The sequence below is a fragment of the Varanus komodoensis genome, unplaced genomic scaffold, assembly GCF_004798865.1.
Source record: "Varanus komodoensis strain SLA01 unplaced genomic scaffold, ASM479886v1 scaffold49, whole genome shotgun sequence".
In the NCBI taxonomy this organism is placed as follows: domain Eukaryota; kingdom Metazoa; phylum Chordata; class Lepidosauria; order Squamata; family Varanidae; genus Varanus; species Varanus komodoensis.
The window spans coordinates 3,412,378-3,436,901 of NW_025336072.1; the positions used below are offsets into that span (position 1 = coordinate 3,412,378).

General features: G+C 42.1%; 1 protein-coding gene across 3 annotated transcripts in view; it reads right to left on the reverse strand.

The window, feature by feature from the left end:
* The window catches only part of ADAM12 (ADAM metallopeptidase domain 12), a 342,499-nt gene that overhangs the window by 294,664 nt on the left and 23,311 nt on the right, over positions 1-24,524 (reverse strand). For 2 of the 3 annotated variants that reach the window (XM_044445563.1, XM_044445565.1), the window contains exon 1: positions 6,263-6,389. The exons of the other annotated variant lie outside the window; for it this stretch is intronic. The gene's annotated coding sequence lies outside the window, so the exon portion shown is untranslated. Of the gene's footprint in view, positions 1-6,262; positions 6,390-24,524 lie in introns of those variants that run through there. 3 annotated transcript variants of the gene reach the window in all.

Consider the following 24,524-nt stretch of genomic DNA (forward strand, 5'->3'; position numbering starts at 1 on the left):
CCAGTGCCCTGCGATGAGCATGTGCTTAGCAGCACTAGGTGTGTGTGGCCTTGGCCATGTTCTCTGATCAAACGGAGCAACTGCAAGGTAGTGCCTCACATAAACTGAGCACATGCCTTTATAGACTATGCCCAGATGTTCAAAGGGAAGCATGTGAGGCTTCTTCTGGGAAAAGAGAAACATGAGGATAGAGAGTTGGAAAACCAGTGCTACAGAAGAACTACTGAAACGCTGAACTACTGAAACTATGCAATACATATGCAAATGAAAATGCCTAACACCTGAAGAGTTTCCGGTTGGAGGGCATTACTGCAAGCCTTTTATATAAGTCCCAATGGATTTCTCCGAGCAGTAGAATAATGCCACTATGACAGACATGGGAAGTATCTGCTTTGCTTTGTATAGGAACAATGAGGATTTATTTCCTGAGCAGCAAAATAGATGGGACATCGACTGTGGCAAGAAATGCAGAATAGCCAAGAAAGAATTAAATTAATTCTGCAATGAAAATAGCACAGGACTTTACAGAGTCTAACATACCATGACTGTATCAAATTAGTTGTAGCTTTTAAACTGTTGTTAATGTCGTGCTGTGTTCCAGGCATTCGCTCTATTCCCAAGTTAGATCAAAACCTCTTTTATGACGGAAAGTCTTAATGTTTGCATTAAAAGAGCATCACATTACATTATAGATTACTATAGAGAAACATATGAATTGGCTACAATTCCTAGGCTTAAGTCTGAGATACTACCTCATAGCTGGTAGATCAAAAGAAACAAGTGTTACTGAGGAGCTCTGACTAGCCGTCCAACATGTAACAACAGTTCAGCATTGTCAACTGGGGTGGTAAGATCAGTGGTGAGATTAATGTAGCTATGACCACTATAAGACAAGACCAACATCCTTCATTAGCCACGTAAGACAAGCTAATCTCTGTGTCACACAAGAATAGTAGAAGAGACATTTACTCAGCATGGCCTATTCAAAAATAACTGGCTAAAGGAGAGCCAATCCACGCATTACTTCTGGCCTTTCTTGCCCATATTAACTTAGAAACCAGGGGTTCTGGAATTTGGCTATTGGCTCATCCAAGTCAGGCTGCTTCCAGACAATGCTTTCACCTTGCAAGCGCACTGCCTTATTTGTGGAACTTCCCTGAGGTTCAGATGATGTCATCTTCCCGTTGTAACCGAGTATGTCCTGGTTTCTTGCTGTGTCCATAATTTTTCTTCCTCACAAAAGGAAAGAGATGGAACAGCTATATGTCTTTAGACTGGTACCACTAGACCAGGGGTCGGCAATCTTAAACATTCAAAGACCGTTTGGACCTGTTTCCCACAGAAAAGAAAACAATGGGAGCCACAAAACCCTTTTGACATCTAAAATGAAGATAACACTGCATATATCATTTTTTACCTTTCTGCTATGTATAAAAAACTATAGTGTGATTTCATTTATGAAATCAATGAATGATTCTTTTCTATAATCTTCATCTGTGAACGGCTTCCCGTGCCTGACTATTTCCTGAGCGGCCACAAAACTAGCATATGTAGTTGAATTTGCAGACTTGATCCACTTCTTGAAATGATTTTTGCTCAGATCAACCTTCCGTATCAGTTCCGAAATGGCTTTTTTTCTCTCATCTCCATCCGGTTATTTTTCAGCAAAGGCTGTGTGTTTATTCTGGAAATGTCTTGCAACAGTCAACTTTTTGTTGTTTGCCAATTTCTCACCACATATTAAGCATTCTGGTAAACCAGTCTTGTCAGCATTGAAAGCAAATGAATCTGCCCACGTACCATTAAACATTCTGTTTTCTTCTGAAACTTTTCTTTTCTTGGATTTATCCATGGTTGGCCTACCGGGGGGTCGAGAAGCTCAATAAATCATGTGCTAGCGGGTGTCGCACATTGGCGGTTGTGATGCATATTTTGAGTGACAGGGAGCCGCAGCAGAGGGATGAAAGAGCCACATGCGGCTCCGGAGCCGTGGGCTGCTGACCCCTGCACTAGACACATCACATTGGGAAGCTCCCTAAAACACTCTCCTAAACTGTTTCGAAATTAGGCCAAAGTCAGTTTGCAGGTGCTCCATTAACTAGAAATTTGTCAAACAGAACAACTGATAAGATAATGACAAAGACTTCAAATTTTATACCAGCACTTATACAGAACAGACACTTTAAACCACACAAGCTTTTTGCAGAGAGAATGGGGGGAAATCACTGGCAACCCTTTGGTGATTATGTTTTAGGTGGCCCAATGTGCTGCAAAGTGGTGTCATTCAGCTAGTCACCATCTTCATTTCCCAAGATTACCTCATGGGCCATGTGGAGTTCAGAGGCACTGTGCAGAAATAAAGATGGAGGGCAACTTGCAGTCGGCACTTTGATTTACAGAATAACATAGAGATGGGGGCCTTGTGGGCAGGTAACAATAGAACGTTTTTAGCTGCTGTATGACAGGTCTTATTTCTACTAATTTATTTAAATTATTTACCCTCTCTTTGGACTGTAGTCCTTAAAGGTGGCTTTTGAACAGGAAAAGACAAATCTTAAATTACAAGGTAATGTAATGGACTGGATTTCAAAAAATATGACATTTTGACCAACCCGGGCCTTTTTTGCATTCTACATGTATTACTTATCTTACTCTCTTGTACTTAAGCATGGGTTCACAGAGGGGTCACATGCAGAAATCATTGATACACTCACTTTGCAGCCTTTTAGTTCGTATTCATTAAGGGTTGCTAGCCTTCTTTCCCCAGGTCTTACTAGCTTTGAGGATTTACAAGCGCCACTTGCTTCAGCAATACAGCTAGTAATGTTCTTGATCTGGTGCTTATACTGCAAAATCCCTGGGGCTTGGTAACTCTTTTCCCAGGTAGAATTACAAACTTTGTTTGCGGCAAGTATCTTTTCACAAGACAATGATACCAAGATGTTTAGTTCCTTATGATGAAGGAGTAGAGTCTACAAAGTAATGCTTAACTTGGACAAGCCCTGGGCTGCAAGTAAATTGGAATGCTCCCATAATATTCTGAATTATCTTAGAAAAGTACTTATGCTTATGTTAAAATTACTATCATGTCTTACAACAAAATTCATGTAATTTTTCATCTTCAGGACAAGTGTAATAAACAGGGAAAACGTGTTTTTCAGGCTTACATAAATGTACGTATGTGAGAATTTGTTGTAATATGATAAATATTTGCAGAAGACCAAACATGGGCCATTTCCTTTCAAAAGTTGCTTTTCTAAGCTGCAAGTTAGAATAGACATATGTGCAGGATCTGCTCCTCTCCTGCCCTTGTTAGACCAAATTGCAACCTTGAGGAAAGGTATCTACACTGTGGAAGGGCATACAGCCTTAATTTGAATCTTCACTTTGCTCATCTTTCAAGTAACATAGAAACATAGAAAACAGCGCGAGTCAGAAGGGGTCTCCCGGGCCATCTAGTCTGACCTCCGGCACCAGCCGGCTCCGCTCACGACATGCCCACCATGTGGACATCCAGCCTATCCTTGAACACCCGCACCGATGGGGCCTCAACGACCTCTTGTGGAAGCCCATTCCACACCCTCGGGGTCCTGACTGTCAGGAAGTGCTTCCTGGCATCCAAACGGAACCTTGGCTCCCTGAGCTTTGCTCCGTTGGAGTGCGTTCTGCCTTCCTCTGCAGGGGAGTAACTACATGGGGCTTCATTTGTCAAAAACAACAACAAAAAAGACCTCCCTGATTAGGAAGGTACACTTCTGATAAGGTTTGGTCTTACGTATTCTCATCCCCAGTCAACATAGGAAGCTGCCTTGTATTCAGTGAGCTCGTTACCTTCCTAGCTGAGTATTGTGGACACTGGCCAGCAGTTTTCAGGGTTTCAAGCAGGGATTTTTCCAGCCCTACCTGGAGAGGTTGCGGATTGAAACTGGGAGCTTCTGCATGCAAGTGTGTGCTCTGCCACTGACCCACAGCCAGACAGGCTATTACAACAAGAGATAACATAACAATGGTGTCACTGAACGCAAAATATGAAAAGCAATACACTTTCATTATCAGTCTAGACCAGTAATGGCGAACCTTTTATAGACCGAGTGCCCAAACGGCAACCCAAAACCCATTTATTTATTGCAAAGTGCCAACACTGCAATAAAACCTGAATACTGAGGTTTTAGTTTAGGAAAAGCAACTCATACATTAACATCTTTTGTCTTAAAAGAAAAACACAATAACACAGCTTTCAATGATACAAACAGCTTTTTCTTGAAAGGTAAAAGTTTGGCGAGCTTTTGCACAATCAGTGTGATCTTTGCTGTTGTATGTGTGCTGGTTCCACTGACCACTAGCTTTTGGCCTGCTCTGAAAAAGGCATCTGAGTGCATTTCCTACCTTGTGGGGGCTTCTGCTAAAATCACAGCCAGTCCAAGCAAATATATATATCTTATTTTCATAAATTCTTCACAAACAACTAAATATGATGCTGCAGATTCAAATATGCCAGCACAACATTAAAAGAATCTCAGTCTCTTAATTAGAACATCTCTTTGCTAAATCTTAGATATTAAATTTCAATTTTTCAAAAGAAAATTCAAAGCTAAAATCTTGTGTTAATAAAAAATGAATGTATTAAAACTCATAACCAGTCCTTGGCAGCACACTGACCAGCCATGTGAAACTCGGACAAGTTCGCAGCTAATGAGTTGCAGCTCATGATGTCATCATCTGGTGCCACTGCTCCTTTCTGAGCATGCACATGGCCCCTATTTGTGCTGTTATCTGATGCTCGGCTGCTGAGGCGATGCTGGGCTGACTTGGCTCGCATGCCGACAGAGAGTGCTCTGTGTGCCCACTGTGGCATGCGTGCCATAGGTTCGCCACCACTAGTATAGATTATAGAGCAGTGCAGAGAAAATGAAAAGTATTTTGCTTACTGAGATCTTTGGAGGATCTCAAAAATTACCTAATGCTAAAGACTTGCTAAAGAATTGCAGAGACCTAAACAGCCAAATTACTAACTTCCTTGCTTTCGATCAATAACGCGTGATGCTCATTATGTAATTCTTTTTCTCTCTGCCTCTTTAACATGGTTAATTTAACTATAGCTTGAACTTAATCATTTTTATATTAAGGCTTCCTGCAGTGTCCATGAAAAGGAAGCACCAATATTCCACAAGATCTCTGCAGCACGCCACAAATCTTTTTTTAATATTCATCTGAACTGCAATCAGTCTGGGAAACAAATCAATGATATAGATCCCTTTATCATTGCTTTCTGAAAGGTCCTGTGCTGCAACCCCTTCAACTAACTGCAGTCAATAATCTAAAAATCTCTAAAGTAATGTAACAGAAGACCATCTGTATCTAATTAAATACCTAAAAATAGAATTGGGTAGATACCTAACATATAAGATGTCAGTGTTAGCTTGCTTAAGATCTGTAAAAATATCCCATAGGTTATTGCTGGTATTTTAAAAAAAGATGGCCATTATTTCTTTTATCTTTCATGTTGGAAAAATATTAATAAAGGCAACATTGAAATTGTTTTCAAAAAGAAAAGATGCAATATAGGTATACATACCATAAGACTTGTCTACTAAAACAAAAGAGTATAACAAGAAATTGCTCTGTTAAGGCTGCAATCTTACACTTATCTGAGCATAATTTCTGTTGAGTGCATTGGGGATTACATCTCAGCAAATGTACAAAAGATTGTGCTTCAAGGAGTCCTGACTCTATAAAGGGTACAACTGACTAATATTTGCTTTTGCAACTGCTGACATCAGTAGGAAGAAATGCTGGTTATTTGCTAGTTTACCTATTTTATTTTCAGCAAGCTTCTGCTTAACTCTATAATTAATAGATCACTGCCTTTTGGATCACACAAAACAAAAACAAATAGCAATCCCATCTGCATTTCCCACCCCAATCTTCATGCAGATTATGAAGATGAAAAAGTAACCAAGAAGCCTCAATATTGTCTTTTAGTTAAGCTTATAAAAGAGTTTCTAAAGCCCTGAACTAGATGAACTAGCCTGATGGGAGAAAAACTAAATCATGAGTCAAAACACACAAACCCCCTGAATGGATTTCTGAAGAAAAAATACTGTGTGATTTCTTTTATTTAAGCAATTCATAGTCTAATATGGGTAATGTGTTGTGTAGAATCATAGAGTAAGAAGACCATAGATAGTTACTACAATAATGCATGCAGCTGCACTATATTTAGTGAAGCTATGTTACCATGAACAGTCAAATGAAGACATACCTGTGAATAAATATTCTTTATTGGTTTCCATTTTTCTCCAGTCAGCAAATAAGGGACTACTACTTCATAGTGCTCTGGTTTGTTCTTTGGAATCCACTGCCTAGAGAATTCCACCTTACTTGCTGCATCCTCTCCTAGAATAGAATCAAAACAATGTTCTGACATTAAAAGGCCAGCATATACTGCCCAAAAAATCGCTGACTGAAATAAGCTGAAAATGTAACGAACCAATGCAATGCCAGTTCCTATATCAGTAAATGGGCAATTATTAAACGGTGCGATATATAGGTCATCTATTGCTTTTGTTTCACTTTAGAAGTGCAGTTCACACACAATTACAACAATGGAACAAATTGCCTAGACTGGTCTTGGGCCCTCCCATACTGGAGGCATCCATGATGTAGCTAGTTGACTCTCTGTCAGGCATGCTTTAACTTGAAAACCTGCATTGACCAGGTGGTTGGACCTGAAAGCCTTAGTGGACCCTTCCAATCTGTTGCTCTGTGATTCTGTGTGGAACAATGGAACAAGTTTGAGAGACAGAAAGTTGTTTTTTTTTTAATAGTAGCAGAAGGTGCTTTCTTCTGTTAATCTGCCAATGCAACTACTCCGTAAACTGTGGTCCCTGGTAAAGTAGGTCACGTAGGCAGAGTGGGCTGGTCACTCTTCTGCCATTGTAATGTTCTTTATTGAGGGCCATTCTGACAAGTGAGACACATCTCTGTCAGACATCTCTTATTCTTGTGCCTTTGGATGTGAGATGTAGCCAATGCATGTATTTATTAAGATAACCTTCATCAAATGGTATCAGGCTGGTGATCAGCAAATTGAACCAAAAACAGATAACAATAATGCAGTGAAAATGATGAAAATTAATGTTATTTTCTTTCTTCTGGCTGATTTTGCAGATATGCAATATAGTTAAAACTAGGGCTACTGGAACCACCACACAGATTTTCAAATAGGCTTTAATCAGTAAGCATTTTAATCTCATGCTTTTATCATGTTCTCTAAAATACATTTAACATTAAAACATTTTATTCTTTGAGTATAAAGCCACAGTTGTGCTCCATTTAACAAGCTAGCAGACTCCCCCCCCCCCCCCCAAACAGCAGAATTCTCAATTATCTCACTGGTTTAAAAAACTTTTATCTAGAACATTCAAGTTGCAAAACATTTAAGTTCCCTGGGTGTCCAAGGTGCACATTAGTAAAAGAAACATTTCAAAGAGAGCCATGTGCATTACAGATCCAGGTCAGTGACATTAATATTACGGCTTTTTAAAAAGGAAGTTCTTTAGAACATTTTTAGCAACTGGTTTCTGAGCTTTACCCCCTGCCCCCAATATCCTAATTACACTAATGATATATCTTACAGAGAAAAAGCTCTACAATTTAACATCAGAACATAGAATTTATGTGAATCTCAAGTTACTCACTATTGACATGGGCAGGTCAAAGGTAATAACTTTTAGGTCAAACAGATTTTAACAGAAATAAGCATATGCTTAAGTCTTTCCCACTGAGTCAGATTTAAATGTATTTAACGCCAGTGGAACTGCAGCCTGATTCCATATCTGTATTTTGGATGTGTGTACTTGAGGCAATCTATGTATAAGACATAAGAAAACTATGCTGGATCAGACCAAAAGTCCATCCAGTCCAGCACTCTGTACACATGGTGGCAAACCAGCTGTCCACAGGAGTCCTCAAGCAGGATGGGTGCAAGACCTCCTATTGCCCAAGCTCCTCAGCAACTGGTGCATGCAGCCATGCCACCTCTGTCAAGGAGCAGCACATAGCCAGCAAGGCTAGAAGGCACTGATCCCTTCCTCCTCCATGAATTTGTCTAGTCTCCTTTTAAAGCCATTTGAATAGATGGCCATTCCCATTCCCATGGAGTGAGTTCAATACTTTAACTATAATTTGTGTGAAGAAGTACTTCCTTTCATCTGTCCGAAACCTCCTAAATCAGCTTTATGGGATGATCCCAGGTCCTAGTGTGGGAAAGGAAGAAAAATGTCCCTCTCTCCACTTTCTCTACACCATGCATAATTTTGAACATCTCTATTAACATCTTCCTTCTTCTATCATGTCTTTTTTTCTAAGCTAAAGAGTCCTGTTGTAACCCCCCTCATAATCAAGCACGTAGCCAGGGCATGGCTCATCACGAGTAAAAAGCATGATCAGGGTGTCCTGTTCGCATGAGAACAAGTACACGAACACGGATGTGCACGCTACGCAAAGCTGACAACAAAGCAGGCTACGCTCCAGCATTACCAGTATCACTGCAGACGTTATGCCCTTGTACCCACGCTTGCTTGCTTTAGCATGATAAAAGTGCAATGTGCTTTCTCCTATTGTCCCCCTATTGTTCCCCTATTGTTCGCTGTCATTCAAGCATAAGTGTAAAAGAGTATAAAATCAATGTCTTCCCTCTGCTCGCCACCACACTCCCATGAGTGCTTGGTCCCTGCAGGTAAATAAATCTCTCTCGATAATTCCAACCAGTCTCTGGTCTCGTCCGTAAAATCGCGCCATACAACAAGTCCCAGTAGCTGCTCCTCATCAGTAACTCAGTGGGGCTCAACTGGTTATTTATTTATTTTAATTTATTTAATGCTTTTGTATACCATCACAATAGCCACCTGGCTCTCTGGATGGTTGACACAATAAAATAAATAAACAATAAATAAAACTACATAATAACCAATTCAATAATAAAACATCAATTCCAGTAAAAAAGCAGGTTGCTTACCTGTAACTGATGTTCTTCGAGTGGTCATCTGTGCAGTCACACATATGGGTGCTGTGCCTGCGCAGTGCCTAGGCCGGAAAGATTGAAAGCTAACGGTTTTGGTGGGAAAAACTCCACTCCCCCTCCCCTCAGTAGTATATATAGAACAGAGTGTCTGCCATTTTCTCCAGTCTTTGGAGACTGTAAGTTCACCACCCCATGGAATAAGACGGCATAACAACCTAGTATGTACCAACACAGTCCCCTTCGGTACCAACGTTACAAGTATGAGGTACCGAAGCAGTACGATATGGTACCGACAACGAAACCACTCACCAACACCAAGCGGGGTCGGCGGGTGGGTTGTGTGACTGCACAGATGGCCACTCGAAGAACATCAATTCCAGTAAAAAAGCAGGTTGCTTACCTGTAACTGATGTTCTTCGAGTGGTCATCTGTGCAGTCACACATATGGGTGCTGTGCCTGCGCAGTGCCTAGGCCGGAAAGATTGAAAGCTAACGGTTTTGGTGGGAAAAACTCCACTCCCCCTCCCCTCAGTAGTATATATAGAACAGAGTGTCTGCCATTTTCTCCAGTCTTTGGAGACTGTAAGTTCACCACCCCATGGAATAAGACGGCATAACAACCTAGTATGTACCAACACAGTCCCCTTCGGTACCAACGTTACAAGTATGAGGTACCGAAGCAGTACGATATGGTACCGACAACGAAACCACTCACCAACACCAAGCGGGGTCGGCGGGTGGGTTGTGTGACTGCACAGATGGCCACTCGAAGAACATCAGTTACAGGTAAGCAACCTGCTTTTCTTTATCGTGGCCCCTGTGCATCACACATACGGGTGAATAGCAAGCTTACCAGAAATGGTGGCAGGAGGTGTCGCTATTGAAGGACGGCAGAAAGAACAGCCCTCCTGAATGAACAGTCTCGTCTGGCACGCACATCAAGACGATAGTGCTTCGTGAAAGTACAAGGCGTAGCCCAAGTTGCTGCCTTACAGACATCCTGGATCAGGACACCCGCAGCGAACGCTGAGGAAGCTGAGACCGCTCTCGTGGGATGGCCCCTTGGAACAACAGGTAAGTCCAGCTTTGAGAGTTGGTACGCCAACGAAATGGTTTGAATGATCCATTTCGACAGCCTCTGAGACGAAACAGGCGATCCTTGGCCTCGCTCAGAATACTTTACAAAAAGATTATTGGAACATCAAACAGACTCCGTGCGCGACCTATAAAAAGCCAGGCATCATCTAACATCTAAGGTGTGCAAGGACCTCTCGACCAGGTTTGACGGCGACGGGAAAAAGGCAGGCAGCACAAGTTCTTGGTTCAGGTGAAACGGTGTGGCAACTTTAGGCAAAAAATTAGGGTCCATCCTCAGGACCACCTTTTCCTTATGGAAGTTTAAATAAGGTGGATCGATTCGAAGAGCACAAAGTTCACTGGCTCTGAGCTGAAGTAACTGCAACTAAAAAATCCGTTTTCCATGAAACAAGGCATAAATCGACAGTGGCTAACGGTTCGAATGGTGGTTTTGTAAGCGCCTGTAGGACAACTGAGAGACTCCACGTCGGCATAAATGGCCGAATGGACGGGTGTAGATTCTGCAGGCCTTTAAGAAATTTCTGAATAAGCGGCTGTGAAAACACCAACAGCCCTTGTACTATACCACAATAATGTGAAACTGCAGCTGCATAAACCTTAATTGAGGAGGGTTTCAGTCCCGAGCGATGCAGGTGCAGCAAAAATTGAAGAATGTTCTCAACCGACGCCGTAAGCGGGTTAAACAAGATAGATTCCGCAAAGGATGAAAAACGATGCCACTTCGCCGTGTAGGACTTTCGGGTGGACGGTCTTAGTGCAGACTCGAGAATCCGTACAACCTTCAGATCCAAAGAACTCAGTCCCGACAATATTCCCGTTGGTACCAAATCAGTGAGAGGGTCCGACTGATCATGAGTTGAGGTACCTAGTGATCTATTAGATCTCTGTTCCGAAACAGTCCCTTAAGTCAATGAATCTTTCACGCAGGGAGGTTCAATGATGACAGGTCCGGGTGATGGACGAACCCGTATTGTTGGGTGGAAGTCAAAGGAAATTGCCCTTCGAGATCCGAAGGAGAGTGGAGAACCACGCCTGACGAGGCCACCAAGGTGCTATGAGTATCCCCATGGCATCGTCGTGCACAATTTTCGAGATGGCTTTGGTCAGCAGAGGAATAGGTGGGAATGCGTAGAATCTGAGATTTGTCCATGTAATCATAAGGGCATCTCCCATCGATCCCGGTCCTATTCCCGCCCTGGAGCAGAACCTTTTGAACACATTGTTTCTCTTGGTGGAAAAGAGATCTATGTCCAAATGTCCCCACAGTTGGAATAATTGGGTGCAAACTTGGTGGTTTAGTTCCCATTCGTGGGTGAATGACATGTGTCAGCTCAAGGAGTCTGCCTCTTTGTTGTCGGTCCCAGCCAGATGGACCGCCAAAATGGTTATGCCTCTCAGGATACACCACTCCCAAATGTCCATGGACAGGCGGGCCAGGGCGGTGGATTTTGTGCCGCCCTGCTTGTTGATGTAGAATACCGCCACTATGCTGTCTGATGTGAGCTGTATCACCCATTGGTGAATAATGGTTTCGAAGGACGATTCCTTCGAATTACCTCGAGCTAACAGCTCGAGGTAATTTATGTGGCTCAGCGATTCCTGGCAGTTCCACATGCCTTGAGATCGAAGCCCTGCGCATACCGTGCCCCACCCGACCAACGAAGCGTCGGTGTATAGAGTCCTCGTCGGGTGAGGGGTAATGAACGGGGTCCCCACATTCAGATTGGGTGGGGAGACCCACCAAGTCAATGTCTGTAAAACAGCACGGGGTACACGAAGAAGTTTGTTCGTTGAATCTCTTTGTGGATGAAAGTTCTTGTTCAACCAGAGCTGAAGTGAATTAAACTTCAGCCTGGCATGTGGGACAATGGCGACTGTGGCTGCCATGTGACCCAAAAGTCTTTGTATGGAAAGCGCTGTGACTACGCGGTCTCGTCGAATCTGAGAGATGCAGGCACGGAGGCTGTCCTGATGAGCTTGGGGGAGGAATGCCCTCGCCACCGTAGAATTGAGACGAGCTCCGATGAAGTCTATCACCTGTGTAGGAACAAGGGATGATTTTTCACTATTAATGCAAAGTCCAAGGTTGTCCAATAATGTACAAACAGCATGAACAGCTGAGAGTAGGGTTTCACGGGTCTGTGACACTATAAACCAGTCATCCAGGTAAGGGTAGACTTGGATGCCCTGAAGTTGAAGATGAGCACAGACGGGAGCCATACATTTCATGAAGACCCTTGGAGCCATGGCCAAACCAAACGGAAGGACATTAAACTCGTAAATGTCAGTTCCGACGGTGAAACGCAGAAGACGCCTATGACTTTGGTGAATCGAAATATGGAAATAGACATCCTTTAAGTCAATGGAGGCGAATCAATCCTCTCTCCTCAGCAGTGGAAGAATATTTTGGAGGGTAGTCATCCGAAATTTCTTTGGTTTGATAAATTTGTTGATATTCCAAGATTGGACGAAGACCACCGTCTCATTTTGGGACCGTAAAATATCTAGAGTAGAATCCGTGCAGTCCCTCAGAACTGGAAACCCATCGAATTGCTCCCTTCTGAAGCAGTTGTCGCACTTCGTTCACTAACACCAGGGAGTGCGGTGTAAATTGAATAGGGCTCGATGGAGGAATGGTATCGAATTCTATTCTGTATCCGAGCTGAATAATTGACAGGACCCACCGATCAGATGTAATCGGTGGGCCGTTCCCCAAAAGGGAGGGGGAAAGGTGGGTATGGAGGTGGAGGAGAGGTTTACATGTCCCATCAGCACTGACGCTTCTCGGTATCAAAATGTCGATTTTGTGGAAAACGTTGATGAGGTTGTTGCCTTCTGTGTTGTGGCCTCTGTTGGTACTGTCGCCGCTTCATTTCATCGGGGAAGTTGCAGTTTCGCAACAAGGCATGCCTTCTCAGTGAGACAGCCCCCACAAGCGCTCTCGAGTCCGTATCCACATGGTGGCGTGCTGTGGATAATTGTTGAATGGCGACCTGTATCCCCTCTTTAATGAAGGTTCTGGCAAGGTCCCTTTGTTGCTCAGGCAGGGGAGCGACGATATTATTCAGCCTCTGCATAATAAAGAATTGATAACTAGCAAGGGTGGCTTCATAGTTGGACATCCGAAGCCTGAGTCCTGCAGCCGCATAGACCCTGCACGCCAGGGTATCAATCTTGCACCCCTCCTTATCTCTGGGGGTGGTATGGCCTCTAGCTTCCCTGCCCTGAGATGCTTCGACCACCACAGAGTTTGGCTTAGGGTGGTGAAGCAGAAAGGGGATGTCGCTCTCTCAGACCTGATACATGGACTCGTATCTTCTCACCGTAGATTGAGTTTGAGAAGGCAAGTCCCAGGGTTGTGTCATCGCCTGCCGCAGAGTTGTAATACGAGGCAAGACGATTGCTGGTGATTGTTCATCCCGAACAATGTTGTAGAACTTGTTGGTGCTTGGATCTGGCTGATGTTGCGCCTCAATCTTGAGCGATCGAACAAGTCTAGACATAAGCTCCCCGAATAAAATGTGGGGTTCTTCAGGCGATGATGGGCCTTGAGATGTAATCATGCCGTCTGGGGAGGTAGAGTCGGCATCTGAGTCTGAGTCGGGTCCAGGATGGTATGGTTCTGATGAGGAGGTCCCTGGAGAAGGGGGACGGTCGGGTTCTACATGCCGGGAAGTAGACGGCAGATCCTCATGAACAGAGGGTGAAGAACAATCCCGTGGGTGAGGACGAAATCCAAAAGAATGGTAGTTCTCTCAACCCCTTGGGTAGTCATAGTAGGGTTGGAACCATCCTTCTTCCCACCTCTCGTCCAGCCGGGTCCGAGGTGGTGATGATGGAGATCGGTCTCTAGCTCTTGCCGTAGGCATAGGAGTCAGGGACCGGGCCCTCGGAGGAGAATCCTGAATCTCCCCATCAGACATCGACTCATGATGTTGCTCTTTGGACAGTGGAATAGGCATGCCCTGTTGAGGAGCAGATTGCATCGGTGACCCCGGAGGAGTAACCTGCATCGCTGCCTGAAGCATCAGTACCGATGGCGTTGGTACCGAAGCTGCTGTCGGGATCGATGGGGCTGTCGAACCCAAATCCTGATGCCTCTTCTTATGAGGTGGTTTTGCCACCTTATCTTTCTTCGCCTTTTTGTGAGCCGAAGATTGATCTGATCCCCCGTGCTTCCTTTTTTCCTGTTGTTTATGAGAGGGGGAAAGAAGTAACTGAGCCCCTGGGGGGGAATTTCCACCATCGGATGGTTGCAGCTGCGGCATAGGCGGCGTGGGCGAAGGGCGTTGCCCGGACATGCCCGCGGCAGAGGCTGGGTGTTGAACCGGCTCAGATGAGGCTGAGGCCTTGCACTTAGCAGATGGAGCATGCGCTGGCCCGGGTTTTCCTGCAGGCTGATCCGATTGCATCAGTGCTTGATCCCAAAGGAGTTTGCGCAGCCGGTTCTCCCTATTCTTTTGCGCTTGCTTAGTGAAAGCAAGGCAATGACGGCATTTATCAGTCCTGTGCCCCTCGCCGAGGCAGAGAAGGCACAAGTCATGTGGGTCCGCTGGAGACATTTTGGACCCACATTCCACATATTTGCGGAAGGCCGCTCGCTGCGCCATCACAGAAAAAGAAGAAATAAAATATAGAAAGAGGGAGAAGTAATGTATTTTTGGGTTTGTTTGTTTTTTTATTGGAACAAGTAAAGAGAAAAAGAATATATAAACTGGAACGAGGGAATAATAACTTGGAATAAGAATAAGAAGATAAATGGTAAGTAATGAACAATACTGAGTCAAATGAGAAACAAACAGGCACGAGGCACAGCGAACGGCGGCCGCAAATGACTGGAGAAAATGGCGGACACTCCACTCTATATATACTACCGAGGGGAGGGGGAGCGGAGTTTTTCCCGCCAATACCGTTAGCTTTCAATCTTTCCAGCCTAGGCACTGCATAGGCGCAGCACCCATATGTGTGATGCACAGAGGCCACGACGAAGAACATTTGTTCCACAGCAGGAGCACTGACCATGTTGTCATCATACATTAACAGAGCGGGCACATCTTAAAAATATCAATATAAATTTTAAAATTCATTAATTAAAAATAATACCTAAATAAGTTTAATTTAAATTTTAAAATGTCAACAATGAAAATGTTTAGAGAATTAAAAGGTCTTAGTCTGGTGCTGAAATGTATACAAAGAATGGACCTGGCGCCCATCTCTGGGATCTGGTTCTACAGATGGGGCACCACAACCAAAAAGGCCTAACCCAGGTAGCTGCCTTCCTAGGTTCCTTTAAAAGTAGTTCCTGGAACAGGATCTGCAATGAGGCTCTGAGGCTCTGAGGAGGTATATAGGGATGGAGATGTTCTTTCAGATATTCAGGTCCTAAACCATTTAGGGCTTTATACATGAAGACATGCACAGCAGTCCCAAACTTCAACTGGTAGCCAATGCAATTGGAGGAGGGCTGGCGTTAGGTGTTTGTCCTTGTCAGCAATCTGGTTACAGCTCTCCATGGGAAGAAATTGCTATTTATTCCCACTGTCTTCTGTTCTTCAACCAGTTGGTGATCCATGAGAGGACTCCCACACTTTTTAATTCTATTACTGCCAAGTTTGCTTAGGAGCATTTTTGAACCTTTGTCAAAAGCAAGATAGTGCAAGATTCTAAATGGCCACAACCCAATCCTAGGCAACCTTACTTAAAAGTAAGTCCTACTGGATTTCAATGGGTCTTACTCCAAGTGTGTATGAAACTGAAATTCGAATTAAATATAACAGCTAGCTTTAGAACATGTAAAATATGAAGCTTTAAATTCCATTTTCATATATTGAATGCAGTCATTCAGAACATTAAACAATTATTTTTAGAATCTCTCAGAACTGGAGAAGTTTTAAAAATATTCACAACATCCCAAGTTCAACCCACACCACCCTGAACTTCATGTTCCTCATCTCTCCTTGTCCCTTGGCAAAATCTTGAAATAATATTAAAACCAGAAACAAAATCCAGTGAATTACATGTGATACACAAAATGCATTCCAAGTATGGCAACAGTAGTTACATGGTGGGAGGAAGCAGGGCTCACCCTTTAGGCCAAGCCTCCTATCAATCAAGGATGTATGGGGGATCATGATACTTGCACGGTTTGTGACACAGTGGGATGCTTCCCACTCCAACTTCTTTCCCATGCTGCTATATTACACAGGCTGATCCCACTGAATAATTCCTGAACATGAGTGAGATGTAGAGTTGTCCCCAAATTCTGAAGTTAAGGAATAAAGAACAGGGTGGAGCTACTGTGGCAGTGGAGTGAGGCTTCTTTCTATCACAGAGTTGAAAACTTTACTGTGCAGCTTTTGATGTCTATTCTCATAACTACATATGTTTAACTATACAGAACATAGAATCTACTGAATCAGCTCATCTCCATCAAATATTTCCAAGTGGGATTGGTCTTATCTTTATGAAACTGTCAATATAGATTGGAAGGCGCAGTTTGTCCATTCCCCACACCATTTTCTACAGCAACCACTGCATTATTTTTCAAAGTGTAACATGAGAGGAAATCCATACTGAGCCATATCAACCATGAGTAAATGTCACCTATTTTTTACAGATGGATCAAGATAAATGTTGCTGCTAGCCCACTAAAGTAATACTATAAACATTTAGTTGTGGATCCTTATCCTTAGATTTTTCCTGAAAGAGGAAACCATTGTCCAGGTAACAGCAAAAGTAAAACCTGATGAAAAATATCCTGTGAAGTGGAGGTTTTGGTGTGTAATGAGAAGTGTTGGTTTTCTGCTACAGATTTCTTTTCAGCTCAGTAGAGCAGTTACAACCACTTGAAATGTAATGACTCCATTTTCACTTCAGCTATTTTACAAGAGTCCTAAGTACTAGTGCCATGAGAAATTTCATTAAGTTTAATCTTAAAAAGGCATTCCTCTCACAAATGTTTTAGAGATATATTTATTAACATTTAACATTTATGAAGAGATTGTATATTTAAGAAGGGAGTGTGAATGAATCTCTAGATAATTTATCTTGACTTCAGTGTTAGCTAATTTACCAATGCCCGTGGTAAAATTAGAAGAAACTGGCTTATTTAAAAAGAACCCAACACTTGTACATCTAGCACTAATAATGTAAAAGGAATCTAATGTTTTTGATGGATCAGAATTTATGCAGATGAAGTCATTCATCCCTACTTTAGTTAGTAGAGGTGTAATGTGCACTTTTATTCCTTAACCAGTCAAGTGCCAATGAGCGGACAACAAAAGACGGGTTAGCTTTACACACTAAAGAGTATGTATAAACATTAACAAAAGCCATCTTGGGATGTTGACTAAAAATGAGTCCACATGCTGCAAGCTGCACATGAGGGCAGATACAAATAACTTCATCATGGAACATATGCTATGCCATGGTCTTAGCACAGATATGGGCAACCTGTACCCCTCCAAATGATTTGTCCTACAATATCCATCAGCCCTAGCCAGCATGTAAGTTAGATGTAAGTTGAAGGACAAAATATGTGGAAGTCTATAGGTTGTCCATCCCTGCCCCAGCATTTAGTACAGCTTACCCCCTAAATCTCTGCAATCACACTGGGAAAAAACCTCAGAGGCTAGGACAGAAATATTCCAAAACTCCTCCAGCCCCCTTTCTTCTCTTTCCAAAGTGTCATTGCTAGATGGGCTGACAAGTCCATCAAAGTCAGCGGACAAGGTGGTGATGATCCTTTCTGTTGCTTCTCCTGCGCTGCCAGGTTTAGTCCGTCAGGGCATAGGAATCTTGGAAGCCTCTAAATTTGGAAGCTTCTGAGCAGCAGTGGCATGCTCTAAGATTCACTCAACAACCTGGTGGTGAGCAGTGAACAGTCTTCCTTTTTAAGGATCCTTCTTTCTAGTTCAAACATAATGAACAAGTAGTGATAATCCTTTTTGTCTATCTGCAATCACATGATTCCGCTCTCATCCATCTCCATCAGTTCTGCTCCTTGGTGGAAATTCATTCACATGGTTTCAAGTACCTTTGCAAAAGTTTTTGATTAAGATTAGTTAACATGCTCAGATTGAATGTGCCATAATACAGATGGTTTAATTAAGTTTCTACCAGATTAGTTTAAGATATTTTAAAGAGCACGCTAATATTTTTTTGTAAATTTGCTATTTTAGCAGAATTCCTATTTTAACAGAATTCTAACATGGTCCAGAATTGTCCAGTATTTTTCCTCAAAGACTTGAAAGGAATGCTATTATACTCTGGGATCAATACTTAACATGAACTATATATGTACTCAGTATGATTCAATCATAGCACTGGAAGGGATAAGGAAATAATCAAATCAAAATATAGCAACTCCACACGTCAGCCTCCAATAGCATACATGAGATCACAATACCATAAAGTGGAGAAAAGAGTTCTTCCACTTGAGATGGCTCAATGTCCAAATCACAGAGGACAATCCTCTGCTTGATTGGCTGTTCCATGAAAGCCTGGTTTAAATTAAAGATAATGAACCATTAAGATGGAGAACATGAGCCCTAAAGTTGCCCATCAGTACTCAGCACCTGGACAGCAGAAGAAGTAGCCACAAGGATTACAGTTGTCTCCACAAAAGTACAAATGTATTGTGTTTCTGTTTTAATAAAACAATAGCAATAGCAATAATTTTCTAAATCTGGATCTAAATGTATAAATTAGGATATGGACACTTTATGGAAACTGGTATCCTTTATTATCCTTTTGGTGACACTTCCCCTCTTGTTTAGGGATGTGTTTGGGGCCACCATAGTTTCTGAGACCTTAAAAGGCCTTAAGAATAGATGGCAATTCCAGATGTCTGAAACAGGGGCACCAAGCTACATACCCAGCCTTTCTACTTTAAAGTATCATTTTAGGTAATGGCTAAAGTTTGCTTTATTAGCAAACAAAGCAGCCATCTAATGTCTTTATCCAGGGAGGGTTGATGTCACTGTAGTAGTGCCGTCTTTGAAGCCTACTAGTACCAATGAGCTGCAAATATAGAGGTTTATATCCTACATAAATTTCAGAAAGCTCCTCTGCCATTCTATGCAGTGGTCAGAACAAATCATCTCCAGCTCTGAAAACAGAAAATGTTTTATTGAAAGATTTTGATGAGAAGCCAGAAAATGATTTGTGTGTGCATCACCAGAAGCAGTATGATAAAAATGCAGAAGTCTATAAAACCACACAGCCTGCCTGTATTTTTACAATGTTTGACACAAAACACACAATGGCCCCTAAAGTAAAATGTTTACAGCTATAATGCTGGTTCCCCCCTTCATACACATGCATCCTGGAATCACAGAATACAACCCAGGACAGAACTGCAAGCTTCTCCTTGCATTCATTCTTAAGCAAACTCTCCACTGTCAGAGTGGATCGATTCTATGCAAATATATACAGCATGTATACAAAAGTTCTGTATACTTAACTCTATTAGATTGGCTGCCACATTTTGTGCAAGCTGCAGCTTCTGGACAGACTTCAAGAGTAGCCCCGTGTAGAGTACTGTGACTGGTACACTCACATCCTAGCATGCTTGCCTGGAGATGCTATTTGCATGAATCATATGTATGTATATATTCCTGCTATGATCTGTGCAGAGACTCAAAGAAATTCCTGTATGATTCCACAAATTACTCTGACTATTGAAGCTCTGGGCTGATAAGAAGCTTCTACAAAAGCACTGCATGATCTTGAGCCTGGTGGCTGGCTTCTCATTTCCCAGGTGCTCTTATGAGGATTGCAGATAATTGTGAAGTGTCCCCCCTCTCCCCCCACTTGTGTGTGTGTGTGTGTGTGTGTGTGTGTGTGTGGGCTCTCAGCTGAACCTCTCACAGGATTATTGTGAGAATAAAATGGAGATGAGAAAGATCATGTAAGCCGCCCTGAGTTCTTTGTAAGTGAAAAAAGCAGGATGTACATATAAGCAAGATGTACCAGTAAATGTAACAATATTGTCTTCTTGCTCAATGAAGAATTCTATAGAATTCACAATGCATCAGTCGTTTGTGAAAACACTCAACACCCAGTCACCAACCCTCTTGCCTGTTACCCTCCGATAGCTTCACTACCCCAGCTGTTTAGCTGAATCACAAAAGAGCTTGGCCCTTTTGCACCATGTTGCACACACCATTCCTTCAGCAATGAGGATTTGTGCAAGCCTGTGCCAGCTTTACCTAGAAGTAAGGACAAGATAAAGGTGTCATTCAGTAACTAGGGCAAAACCTTACTGCTGTGTCCTCCTTTGTTGGGGAACAGAACAAGCTTTATCTGCAAAGGAACCAAGTTCCTATTTGAAAATCAGAAAGAGTATGCTTCTTGTAGCAAAATCATGTATAACTCACAAAGCTAACATTTTCAGAAATAAAGAAGTTAACTAGGCTGAAAACAAAAACAACAAGAAAACACACCAGTTAAATAGGGCATTCTAGCAGTGACACTTTTGAGAATAACCTAAGAAATAAATCTAAAACTCAAACATTGACAGAACATCTGAGAGCAAAGTTAAACGTATTTATATGGTATAGGGAAGCATACCAAGATAAAATCAAGGCTGGGAAGCCAAACTGCACGAAGAGGTACAAATAGTAGAAGGTCCATCATCTGGATATGACCCCACAGCTCGGGGGGGGGGGTGGGCTATGGGGCCACCCCCAACTAAGTTCCCTCCTCCATTATTTACAAGCAAGTAATTTGATTTATTGCAGAACTGTTAGGAAATTGACAGGAATGCCTTTGCTTTTCTTCTTAAAGGTCAGATGTTATTATTTGGGGGCAGGGATGTGGTGCCTATGCCCACATATTCCTAATAGTATATGCAAATTAAAGGTATACCTGAAATGAAGGGAATTTTGACTTCTGTGAATTGTTTTTTTAAAGGAGGTATGTGTTTCTCAGATTGATAAAGGCAGTTCTTTGAAACACCTGTTCATTCAGGAATGGACTGAACACTTGTTATGGTTATGCATTTGAATCACTAAGTCACTGTTTCCACATTTAGATTAATACATGCCTCCTCCTTTTGTGCACAATTCTTGTCATCTAAAAACTGAAATGATTACATTGCACAATCATTCATCCTTTTCTCTTCTTACTTAAATTATGCTACAAGCATATCTTAAACCTGTAACATCACTATTGTAGCAAATGAATTTGGATAGCCAAGCAGCTTTTAAACTGTTTGCAGGCAGTTGCAGGAAATGCAAAATGATATCCTGTTTAACAACAATCTGTGGCTGCAAAAAAGGCAAATAAAATTTTAGATTTCCTTAAAAGAAATATAGTTTCAAAAACCTGGAAGTAATAACTCTACTTGACTTTGTACTTGGCCGTCTTCACCTCAAACACTGTATCCAGTTCTGTATACCAGACGTTAAGAAAGATTCCGATAAACTTGAATGAATCCAGAGAAGTGCAATAAAGATAATCTGTGGGCTAGAAACCAAATCCTCAGAGGAAAGAATATAGGAACTGGGCACATTTAACCTTGAGAAGAGTGTTCTGAGAAACAATCCGACATAACTTTACAAGTAAAAGGGTGGAAGCCATACCATTCAAGCCATATTGTATGCATATTTTTAATTCTTCTATATGCATTTTTGGGATAATGTTCAGCTGGATGTCTGCCCAGATATAGCCTGGTATACCCAACATGGCTGGTTCTGGCATATGCCAGGTGTATGCAGCTGCCATTTTGAATATGCAGCTCCTGATCAGGGCAATCAAGATTAAAAAAAAAACCTTACAGAACCTTCTTTTAATAGTAGGGGTCTGTGAGAATTGTTTAATTCTCAAATAACCCATGATGACTGGCTTTGTGTACGCTGCACAACCTTCTATTGTCCTGACTGGAAAATTGCATATTCAGAATGGCAGCCACACAACAGCACACATGTGGCTATTCATGAGTTAAATAAAGTGAGAAGAGCCAGACATGTCATGCAAGCCAGTCCTATAGACCACAATAAGCACTACCACCAGATGTGTTTTCTTGAGTTCTTGAGCCTCCCCCACAGCTGTTACACAATTAAAATTACATATGTTATATTAGTTTCTCTAAGAATGGCACATTATCTATTACAAAATAGGTAATCACTCTAGCCCTAAGAATAATTCCAAAATCTATATAGCATAATAACTTTTACTACTCCAACTCAATGATGACAACTCTAGATATGCACACTCTAGAGATGGGGAATAGGAGAGGAAGAAAAGGCAGACTGGATGCTGTAGTCAGAATGTTTTATGGTCAAGAGTCTTAAGATGATATGGAGGAAGATTTGCAGGCATTCAAATTGGCCAGGTGCTGTGATGGTTTCAGGTTTCTGTACTTCTGGGACCACTGGAAAAAAGAAAGTTGCAGACATTTGCTGTCGTGTGTGTGTGTGTGTGTGTGTGTGTGTGTGTGTGTGTGTGTGTGTGTGAGAGAGAGAGAGAGAGAGAGAGAGAGAGAGAGAGAGAGAGAGAGAGAGAGATATCCAGCTGTTACTGAACAATATTTCTGTCCATGAAGAGCCAGACAGGTTCCTTTGTTGGAGGAAAATAGATCAACTAGACAGTATTTATATTAACACAACTTAAAATAAATTTAGAATCAACAGAGGCCAAATTGGATAGTCTTACCTAGTAGTTGGGGGGGGGGGGGGGAGACCTCAGAAAATAAACCTTCAGATTCAGATGTGTGGAATCCTGCTGTTGAACAGCTACATTCATGTAAACCTCCCACCTCTGGGTGATTTTAAGACTTTGGCTATGTAGATATCTTGGCTACAATAAGCAGCCATCCTCTCATCCCATATATCTGCCCTCCCCCTGCCTTCGAGCCTGCTTTCTGTAACATCTTGCCTAAGAGATCTGGAGGCCATCTTGAGAGCTTGCACAAATTTTGCCATCGCTGAGTTGTCATCTAACAAATGGATTTTTGAATGTTAATCCCTGAATCTTATTCAGAAAGTTGCTGGATTCATAGCTTTTTAGGGATGCCTTTATAAGTGTGATACTTCTATTACTGTTTGTTTATGGTATTCTATTGTTTACTTTGAGGATTGTAAACTGCCCTGAGGGCATCTGCCAATTGAGCAGTATACAAATGCAATAAAATAAATAGAGATTAGATGTCTACTGGATTAAAATTGGCATGGCGGATAAATAGGACATTTCATTTCAAAGAACATTCCCAAGCTATAGCTTCCCATCCTTTTTATCAGCCTTTATTGCCTTTTCTTGATGAAATATTCCCTAATTGATTGATTTTATATCCCACCTTTTTTTTCTTCAAGAAACCAACTGTGACTTGCATAATTCTCCTCCTCCTCTCAATCTTATCCTCATAACAACAATAACAGGAAGCACTTCCTGACAGTCAGGACCCCGAGGGTGTGGAATGGGCTTCCACGAGAGGTCATTGAGGCCCCATCGGTGCGGGTGTTCAAGGATAGGCTGGACGTCCACATGGTGGGCATGTCGTGAGCAGAGCCGGCTGGTGCCGGAGGTCAGACTAGATGGCCCGGGAGACCCCCTTCTGACTCGCTCTGTTTTCTATGTTTCTATGTTTCTAACCAACCCTGTGAGGTTTGTTGGGCAAAGAGTCTGTGACTGACCCACAGTCACCCAGTGAGCCCCACTGCTGAATAGGGACTAAAATCCAGATCTCCTGAGTCCCAGTCCTACACTTTTATCCACTACATCACACTGGCTCTTAATTGTACATCACTGCAGAAGAGAGGCCATCAGTGTTCTGTGCACATTTTGTTGTTGTTTTCAGCATGCTCTGAAATGAGCTCCTGTATTTTTACTCATGAAATTTTATTTTATTTTGGAATAAAAAATATAAACTAGGAAGAGAAGACAGGAGCATATAGACAAGTACATAATACTAAATCAATATCACTAAAGAAACAAAGATATTCAATAGTTATAATTATTCATACTCGTCACCCTACTGATCCTGGATTCCTGCATAAAAACTTTCTCAGGCAATTGCACACAGCTGCAAAGTCTTGTTTAGGATGTAACTGGAAGTCTGCAAAGCCACCCATTAAAGAGCAGTTGGTTGGTGACATTTGGGAGACTATGAGTACATACAAAGCTACTTAGCAAGTTCAGCAAGCAAGGACTCCTGACCTTAGAAAAAGAGATGGCACTATGGTTTCAATTTATTTCCTGTGTTGAAGCTCTTCAACCTTTTGATCAAATCCCAGCCAAGTATCTTTGCCTAAATTTTTCCTAATGCACACAAAATCACAAAATAATATACATTTACTCATACATGCTCCTTTCATAAATTGTGTAAATTGTATTCTTACTCTTTCATTAGGCCTTGAGCTCCTGCTTAGGCTATGTTACTGTGTATTTTCCATAAGCAAAT